Here is a 10,608-nt window from a genome sequence, read left to right as displayed (position 1 = left end):
TTTGATGTTTTAATGAGTTTAACGACAAAGATAACTCGGTCCTTTTCATGTTTAGAGAGTTTTTAAAGGGACAAAAAGAAAACTCCACAAGTTATTTTTCATAAATTAAAATCTCAAGCTCAAAAAAGCGTAAAATAATACAATAGAGATATCGTTTCCAATCTGTTAATGAGCTGGAAAGGACAAGTGCTCGGTAATATTTTCATGTTTAGAGAGTCTGAAAAGAGCTTATAGAGCACTCCACTTTGAGGAACAAGTGGTGTCTAGGATAGCAACTAGTTCCAGTGATGTTGGAACTTCTCAAAACATGTTGATTTATGTGAAGAGGCTAGCTAATAAGACCACTCATTGCAATTGTTCCTCAAAAAGTGTAAAACAACCAAGTGAAAGCGTATGGTTGCCCAAAGGGATGCTGGCGATGGGATGAAAACAACCAAGGCTCATTCGACAAAAGAGGCTGATAGAATGGCAATCACAAGGGTTAAAAATCGAAATGGGTTCATTTTTACACAAGCTTGAACCATAGGGAACTATGCTTGGGTTCAGTTTCATGTTTACACAAGCTTGAAACGAAAAAGTATGCTTGGATTCAATTTCATTTTTACACAAGATTAAAACGAAGAACTATGCTTGAGTTCAGTTTCATTTTTACATAAGCTTGAAATGAGGAACTATGCTTGAGATTAGTTTACATGCCCCCGGCATGATGAAAGGGAGAGTCTCCTGTAACCAGATGGAAGTCGCTGTGGTGAAGCATGACGGCTATCCAACACCTTTTTGGTCTCATCCAGATAGGGACAAAGGTGAATGGGGTGATTCCCTTCACATAACCTATAGGGAAACTTAACTTTAGCACTAGGTGCATGCCCCCCAAGCTTCATTACATTCATCTAAGTAGACTACTCGTGGCTATTAGGTTGATGGAATGAAGGTTCATTTACGAGATCAAGTGAATGACTTGACTGGGATTTTACGATACCTAATCAAAGACTCGAATTGGAACTTTTCTCCAGGGGACCTTGTTTCATTTTTTAATGAGATTGACACAAGACAAGGAACTCTGCTCAGATTCCTTGTTTCATTTTTTAACGAGCTTGACACAAGACAAGGAACTATGCTCATACTCCTTGTTTCATTTTTTAAAGAGGTTGACACAAGACAAGGAACTATCCTCATATCCTTGGTTTCATTTTTTAGCGAGGTTCACACAAGACCAAGAACTATCCTCATACTCCTTGTTTCATTTTTTAACAAGGTTGACAAAAGACAAGGAACTATCCTCATATCCTTGGTTTCATTTTTTAGCGATGTTGACACAGACCAGGAACTATCCTCATGTACCAGTTTCATTTTTTAATGAGGTTGACACAATCAAAGAACTATCCTCATATCCTTAGTTTCATTTTTTAACGAGGTTGACACAAGACAAGGAACTATCCTCATGGGAGCTGTTTCATTTTTTAATGAGGTTGACACAGTAAAAGAACAATCCTCATACCCTTGTTTCATTTTTTAATGAGCTTGACACAAGACAAGGAACTATCCTCATATCCTTGGTTTCACTTTTTAACGAGGTTGACACAGGACAAGGAACTATCCTCAGACTCCTTGTTTCATTTTTTAACGAGGTTGACACAAGACCAGGAACTATCCTCATATCCTTGATCACAACTCATTAGAGGTCATGACTTCAAAGAGGTTCTCATCAGATGGGAGAACAATGCACTGGAAGGAGAGATCTAGTTCTAATGCCCCCAGTACATAATGTACAACATCACATAATTGATCGTCCGTTGATGTAGGCATGGAATGGATTGCCACATAATTAACTCGTGGCGGGGATGATACCATTGGTAAAAAATGACCATTTAGGGAAGATGGTTGACTAGAAGCCATATTTGGACCGGGAAATGAAATTTGGTCAACGGTGATAATTCTGCCTTCATGCGGGTAACAAATCACTCGAAAAGAGTGTTGAAACAATGGCTCCCATGTCATAAACATAGTCGTGCCCAAGAAGTAAATTTTAATCTAAAGGGCCTGGGACTACCATCACATTTAGATAAATGATTTCTCCTTCGAAAGTAATAGGAAATTGAGGAAGGATCCCTAATGGTTAACTGGCTCCTCTGTTAAAAGCCAACAGATTCTGGGTAATAGGCACAAGTGGTGGTGAACTGAGCGCTTTACAAGCAGTTGAGGAAAGGATACTCACTGATGCACCTTAATGTATAATAGTGCTTGGTACAATCATCTTACAAACCTATACTATGATCTGGAAAAGCACATAAGAAGGAAGACAGAATCCTACCAGTCGATTCCAATCGAAGGATGTGACTAGACTACTTGGAGGGGGTACCTTAGAAACGGGAGTATTAACCCCTTGAGTTATGAGAGTGGGACAAGTTTCCTTCTGTGTTGATGGAACGGGAGGATTTCCCCCAAGCTCATTGGAATCTGAAGAAACAAAAAGAACTTGAGTGGTATCATATTCACTCTCTTCGGGAAAGGTACGATTAACTGAAGGTGAAATTGAGTCAAATTTTTCCTTGACCTATTGATTTGGGTCGGGTATAGACTCATAGGATTCACTTTCAGAGAGAGTGGGTTTGATTGACGGTTGATTTGAGTCATTCAATTCATCAACTAGTGAAGGATAAAGGAAGAGTCTCCTATAACTAGATGGAATTCTTTGCGGTGAAGTAGGACGGTTCTCCAACACAGTTTTGGCTTCATCCAGATAGGGATAAAGGTGAATGGGGTGATTCCCTTCACATAACCTACAGGGAAACTTGATTTTTCCCTTATTGCTATGAACTTTACTACCTCTAGTTGATGGTGTGTCACCAGCATGATCTCCAGAAGTTGATGAAACAGGATGATGTGAACGAGAAGACCATTATTCTAAGATCTGACGAATATCAAGACAATTTCGAAGAAGATGGCCTCCCACACAAAGTATGCATGGATATCGAACTTTGTGAGGCTTTATAGACAGTTTCTCATCAGATATTGCATTCAAAGCAATGGTTGCTTGGTTGTCCCTCTACTGAATTTGCTTCTTCTTCTTCTTCTTCCCTTTCTTCTTATTCTTAGCCACCTAGTTACTAGTACCAATACTTTCACCAGGCGAAGAGGAGGAAGGGGAGGAAGAAATGACCGAGGAAGAAGGAAAAGGGTCAACTTTAGGATCAACTAGAGGTTGATTTTGTCCAGTTGGAGGTGTACTTAATTACGGAGAAATCACGACATTTTGAACCAAGGAGGTTGAAAACAACCATACTGGCAAAATAATGGTAAATCCTAGAAGGGACAATGTAGTCATATATGGAGCACCAATATTTCCAAAAGGAGGAAAAGGACTAGGATTCCCATCATAAGGAATTCCTTGATCGGTGGACTCCGGATTTGTCCCCATATGTTTAAACCTAAGATCAACTAAGGAGTGAGCATGGAGGATGTTATCTGTGGTCAATTAATTTTAGTCTAATCAAAGTACCATAACAAAACAAAAAGGGATAATCCCTTTTCATGTTTAGAGAGTTTGAAAAGGGACAAAAAGAAAACCCCACAAGTTCTTTTTCGTAGATTTGTCTCTCAAGCCCGAAAAAGCATAGAACAATATGACAGAGAACCTATTGACCATGTTCGATCAACATATTCCTTTTCCATAGTTAATCTATCTCAGGCCGAAAAATGGTTAAACTTATACTGAGTAGATGTTGTTTCCAATCCATTAACGAGCTGAAAAGGACAAGCGCTCGACAATGCTTTCATGTTTAGAGAGTCTGAAAAGAGCTGAAAGAGGACTCCGCTTTGAGGAATGAGTGGTGTCTAGGATAGCAACTGGTTCTAGTGATGTTGGAACTTCTCAAAACATGTTGATTTATGTGAAGAGGCTGGCTAATAAGACCACTCATTGCAATTGTTCCTCAAAAAGGGTAAAACAACCAAGTGAAAGCGTATGATTGGCCAAGGAGATAGTGATGATTGAAGGAGAAAAACCAAGGATCATCTGGCAGAAGAAGCTGATAGAATGGAAATCACGAGAGTTAAAATGGAAATGGGTTCATTTTTACACAAGATTGAACCATAGGAAACTATGCTTGGATTCAGTTTGATGTTTACACTAGATTGAAATGAAAAACTATGCTTCGATTCAGTTTCATTTTTACACAAGCTTAAAACGAAGAACTATGCTTGAATTCAGTTTCATTTTTACACAAGCTTGAAATGAAGAACTATGCTTGAGATTAGTTTACATGCCCCTAGCATGATGAAAGGGAGAGTCTCCTATAACCAGATGGAAGTCGATGCAGTGAAGTAGGATGGTTATCCAACACCTTTTGGCTTCGTCCAGATAGGGACAAAGGTGAATGGGGTGATTCCCTTCATATAACCTATAGGGAAACTTAACTTTACCACTAGGTGCATGCCCCCCAAGATTCATTACATTCACCTAAGTATACTATTCTTGGCTATCAGGTGGAGGGGATGAAGGTTCTTTGACAATATCAAGTGAAAGACTTGACTGGGATTTTACGAGATCTAATCAAAGACTCGACTTGGAACTTGGGACCTTGTTTCATTTTTTAATGAGCTTGACACAAGACAAGGAACTTTGCTTAGATTCCTTGTTTCATTTTTTAACGAGGTGACACAAGACAAGGAACTATCCTCATACTCCTTGTTTCATTTTTTAACGAGGTTGACACAAGACCAGGAACTATCCCCATATCCTTGGTTTCATTTTTTAACGAGGTTTCCACAAGACTAGGAACTATCCTCATATCCTTGGTCACGACCCATAAGAGGTCATGAGTTCCAAGAGGTTCTCATCAGATGGGAGAACAATGCTATGGAAGGAGAGATCTGGTTCTAATGCCCCCAATACATAATGTATAACATCACAGAATTGATCATCCATTGATGTAGGCATCAAACGGGTTGCCACATAATTAACCCATGGCGGGGAAGACACCATTGGTACAAAAGGATCACTTAGGGAAGATGGTTGACTAGAAGCCATATTTGGACTGGGAAATGAAAGGTGGTCAATGATGATAATTTTGCCTTCATGCGGGAAAAACATCACTCGAAAGAGTGTTGAAACAATAACTCCCATGTTATAAACATAGTCGCACCCAAGAAGTAAATTGTAATCTAAAGGGCCTAGGACTACCATCACATTCAGATAAATGATTTTTCCTCCGAAAGTAATAGGCAATTGAGGAAGGATCCCTAATGGTTGATTGGTTCCTATGTTAAAAGCTAACAGATTCTGGGTAAGAGGCACAAGCAGTGATGAACTGAGCGCTTGCCAAGTAGTGGAGGAAAGGATATTCACAGTTGAACCTTCATCTATAATAGTGATAGATACAATCATATTACAAACTTGTACTATGATCTGGAAAGGTACATAAGAAGGAAGACGAAATCCTGCTAGTTGATTCCAATCAAAGGAAGTGACTAGACTACTTGGAGGGGGTACTGTAAGAACAGGAGAATTACCCCCTTAAGTTACGAGAATGGGAGGATTTTCCTCCTCTATTGATGGGACAGGAGGGTTGCACCCAAACTCCTTGGAATTTGAAGAAATGAAAAGAACCTGAGTGGCATCATATTCACACTCTACGGGAAAGGTATGACTAACTAAAGGTGAAATCGGGTCAATTGTTTCCTTGACCTGTTGATTTGGGTCAGGTATAGACTCATAGGATTCGATTTCAGAAAGAGGGGGTTCGACCGATGGTTGATTTTGGTCAGTCAATTTATCAACTAGTGAGGGATTAAGGGAGAGTTTCCTATAACCAGATGGAAGTCACAGTGGAGAAGCAGGATGGTTATCCAAAACTTTTTTGGCTTCGTCTAGATAGGGACAAAGGTGAATGGGGTGATTCCCTTCACATAACCTACAGGGAAACTTAACTCTACCCTTCTTTCCATGAACTTTACTACAACTAGTTGATGGTGTGTCACTAGTATGATCTCCAAAAGTTGATGACACAGGATGATGTGAATGAGAAGGCCTTCTTCTAAGATCTAAGGAATATCAGGACAATTTCGAAGAAGATGGTCTCTTGTACAAAGTTTGCCCCCCTACTTGGTTTCCCCCCTGCTGAATTTTCTTCTTCTTCTTCTTCTTCCTGTCACACTAAAAAATGTCACCATGGCTATTTACAGTTAGTATGGCTCTATCAACAGTCATGCTATCCTCCTGGGCAAGTCTTATACCTCTGCTCTTCATGTCAAACTCCAAAAAAAGAGAGAAAGTCTTTGTAAATGTGTTTATCTCTGGGTATGCAGATTCTCTCGGCCTTACCTGCGTATACGCACCTAATGTTCACAAAAGTTGCGTACTTGTACACTCTGTATGTAAAGGGACAGGTGCGTACCCCTGTAAAGGTCAAAAGGCGCGAGTTTCATCTTTAAAAAGTTACTTGTGGTCATTTCTAGAGCATTCTAGAAGGTTGTTCGACATGTATTGAGCGCCTCCAGATGGTTCATGTACCCCTATGAAAGAGGAACTTATCCCATCAAGAGAGGAGCTATCCCATCCAAAGAGGGGATTATCCCATTGATGGTGGACCTGATTAACTTCCTCTTGAGCACTATAAATACAGGCATTGGGCCAGAAGGAGGGGAGGTTGAAAGCTAAACATTTCTAAGGGTAGATGCTGCAGGAATTAGGACTCCCATTTAGAAGCTTGTGAGGAGAGATTCCCATCCTTTCTTGTTTCATTTGGAAGTGGGTGAGCTTTGTCAAAGTAAAGGAGAACTCTTAATGGACCCTGGGAGGGACTTGCACAACACCAAGGCTCAGGTTGTAATTGTTTCTTTTGTTTCCTATTAATGCAAATGAGTCCATTCTTCTCAATAACTTGTTATTTATGAGTTGTTTCATGTACTCCTTGGTCTATATGTTAAATATGTTTTATTTTATGCGATTATCAAGTGCTATTTAATCGTTTGATTGTTAGTGAATGCAGGTTTCGAAGTGAAGGAGGAGCTCATCCGGATCAGCGAGACTGGACTACTACAGCAGCGTTGGACTACAGGTAGGATCTAAACACTTTATTTCTTGTATGGTAAATGCATGTTTAGAGAAGGATTGCTCTTGTTTGTCTTGTTTGTCACTAGAGAGTCTTAGACTCCTAGGGAGGTTGGTTGTGTCCGCACTATCGACTCTTTCCGCCTGACAAAATGGCGACTCCGCTGGGGACTCCATTGATGTGAAAGTTGTTTCCTTTGTATGCAACTTTGATCTGAGAAAAGTCATTTATTTTCTGGTTTTTGGCTGTGTGACTTTGTATTTGGGTGGGCTAGCTTAGGGTTAAATTAGATTTAGTTTTTCTTGGTCTTTTCAGTAGTACGCACCCTCTGAGTATTGCACAGTGCGTACTTCTACGCACTGTTGCTGTGTGCACAGAGCGGGCCCGCACCTGGCTTAACGGGTTGCCTGCGTACCCTGCTAAAAATCAAGAAATTTCCATTTTTTTTACATTTTTCCTCTTAGATTTTGCTTTTTCTTAGTTTTTACTGCCCAGATCCATTAGTCTCCTGTCAAAGATTTTCACCTGAACTTGTTTCGATAGCATTGAGTGTTTTAGTGGATTTCATAGAAGTTTAAGCCCTAGGGTTTGATTTTTGAGTAGGTCCTGTAGTGACTTTGGCGGTAGAAGTTGTCAAGCCTTAGATCTCTCTGGTTTTGTCAGCCTTCTTAGGAGTCGGACCTGTCATAAAAGTCTACCTGTGAGAGTGACTTACCTTTGAGTTGTCTCTTTGGCAAATTTCGAAGTGCTTGTTGATTGAGTATTGAATTCCATTTTACAAAAAGAACAAAAAGATTTGAGTTTTGTTTTGACTGGTTTTTTGATTCTGCATTAGCTGGTCCTTGGCTTGATTGTGGTCAAGTAAAACAACCTAGAATCATCCTTGTAGGCTTTTTCCTCGTTAGGTTTGCTTTAGAGTAAATTTCCTTTTGATTTGCTTGTGAGTCAATTTTTCATACATTTTATAGATTTTGAGATTGTTTTTTGTTAAAATAGATTTATATGCTTAATTAAATAAGGAAAATACAAAAACATCTCCTTTGAAAAGTTTTGTTTCAAGTAGCTTTTGGAGTATTTTGAAAGAGAAAGAATTTTTCGTGCACGTAATGAGTGGTCATGTTTGTATGCTTGGAAAGATAAAGAGTTTTATTTCTCTGATTTTTGTTGCCAAGAGAGTTGTTTTTATATAAATTTGCATTCTCTAAACTTTCTTAGCTAAGAATTTCATTGAAAAAGAAAAGTAGTGTAAATCATCCTAAGTGCATCGTTGTAGTGGTTTGAGTCGAGTCTACACACCATTGGTTTCATTTCCGCTACCTTTTGTCTTTAAAGAAAACCATAAAAAATTAACGCTTAAAGTAAAATCAACATAGTAACTTTTTCTTTTACTAGGGCTCTGAAGCACCAATATAGATCAGGCTAGTGTCTTGGAGTAGGAGAGTAATTAACTCTCCAAGACAGCAAAACCAAACAAGTAGCTTATCTTGTGGTAGGATAAATCCAACTGTTGCATTTATACTCTGGGAAAGCTCCTCTTAAAGGAGAAGCACGAGCTCGTGTCCGAACCAGTGAGGGGATCAATCCTCCCTCGTTGGGAACGACGCCAGACATGCACGTATTACAAACGGTAAACCTCGGATTAACCATTGTCGAGGAGCCATGGGTCACTTATCGGTAAACCTTGGATTGTTGTCAAGGAGCCGGTAAGGGGATTGAGCTTGATACTCTGCCCTTGCGTGCTGTCGGAGTTTAGACTGTTCCCCCAGGTGTATTTGCCGCTGTCGGTAACCTTAGTGGCCATAATCTTAGGATTCTACCCAAGGTGACGGTGGAGGGAAGATCCCACTGTACCTGGAGCAGACGTCGGCTAGACTCACTTGGATTTTCCGGGGGGTTCACTTCACTCGAGACGGTTAAAGTGGAGGAACTTGTGCCGGTCTATTCATTAAGCAGGTTGCCGGGGTAACTGTTCCACCCTCCACTTCTGTACTGAATTCGGCGATGTTGGGTTTCATCTCCAACTAGTGTTTTCGGTCTGGAAGGCTACTGTTTGTGTATGGTTTGACGCCCTAGATTCTTTAGGCGTGTGATTCAAATTTGTTTGGTTCTTTAGCGACTTTAGGTGGTTTGATTTGAGATTTTACTTTGTTTTCGTGTGTAGTAGTTAAAAGTTTTTAGCTGTGGCGGAATTACCGAGACAGTCCCGTAGACTTCGGGGCAAGTCACCTGAGATTGTTACCGGAACTGATTTGTTGAGGAAACTCCGTAGATCGCGGGGTGGACCTCCTGAAGACGTCCCGGGCAGTACGAAGGATTGAAGGTCCTTGTAACTCCTCCTAGTGGCAGTAGAGTAGGTTCACCTGAAGAAGGAGAATCTTCCTTGGTAGTCCATCCAGATTACCAAAGTCTAGAGACAGGTTATAATCCCGAAGCTGTTACAGTTTCTGAGCTTGCTGGTAGTTTTTCATCTACTAGTGATATAGGTGAAGAACCTGAAATATCTGAACCTGTTACTCCAACTTCTAGTGTTCCAGATTCACCAAGAGTAGAACGAGTTATCACCGAAAATCTTCCTACTGGTTTGATTGCTATTGAAGAACTTGCTCCAGAGGAAGAAATAGGCGTCTCTAACCTTGAAGATCAACTTACTATTGATCTAAGGGAGCGTGAATCTATCTTTTACAGTCCTCCTAGAAGTACTACTTGGTACCTTTCGTTAACTAATTATTTAGACAACTCAGGGATAGGTTTTTCTCCACCTCGTACTCCTTTTCCACCTGGAGGTATTTATACTCCTGTAAATATGTCTGGTCAGTCGTCCGTGTTCACTCAATCTTCTGAATCTTTCTTACACGGCGGTCCTTCTGTTCCCACCGGGTATCAGTCACTTTCTGGTACCTTTGCGGGGGCATCTCCTCAACCCGTTGATCATGGGTTATTAGCTGGAAACAATGGTAATAGACCGTTGGGTGTAGGGGACATTTACATGATGTCAGGATCAGTTCCCGTTTCTCAACCTCAAGGTGGCCAATTACCGCCTGGGGGGCAGCCTCAATTAACGCCTGGGGGGCAACCTCAAGGTACACAAATTGTGTCTGGGGGGCAACCTCAAGGCCAGTATGTACCTATGGTACAATACATGCCTCAAGGTCAACCCCAGCCTCAATATGTACCCCAGGGTCAACCTCAGTATCAATATCAACCTCAAGGGTATCAACCTCAAGGGTATCAACCTCAAGGTCAAGGTCAACCCCAGTATCAGTATTTACCCCAAGGTTATCAACCTCAAGGTCAATACTCGAGTCAAGGTTATCAACCACCTCAAGGTCAGTCATATGTTCAAGGTATGGGAACTGTACCTTTCAATTATCAATCCTATCCTCAATCCGGTTATGGATCTCAGTATCCTCAACCTGTTACGGGTCAATACCCCGGAATGATAGTGTGGGATCCATCACAAGGTCAACAGGTGTTGCAGCCAAGTATACAGTTGTTACCTCAAGCTGGACAACCCGTAGTTTCTGGTCCACCCCAGCAACCGCAACCTGTCCAGTCA

The sequence above is a fragment of the Pinus tabuliformis genome, chromosome 9, assembly GCF_031772625.1.
Source record: "Pinus tabuliformis cultivar Carrire ecotype Pingquan chromosome 9, CPIR1, whole genome shotgun sequence".
NCBI lineage: Eukaryota > Viridiplantae > Streptophyta > Pinopsida > Pinales > Pinaceae > Pinus > Pinus tabuliformis.
The sequence above is the reverse complement of the archived record's forward strand: the minus strand, read 5'-3'. Positions refer to the sequence as shown.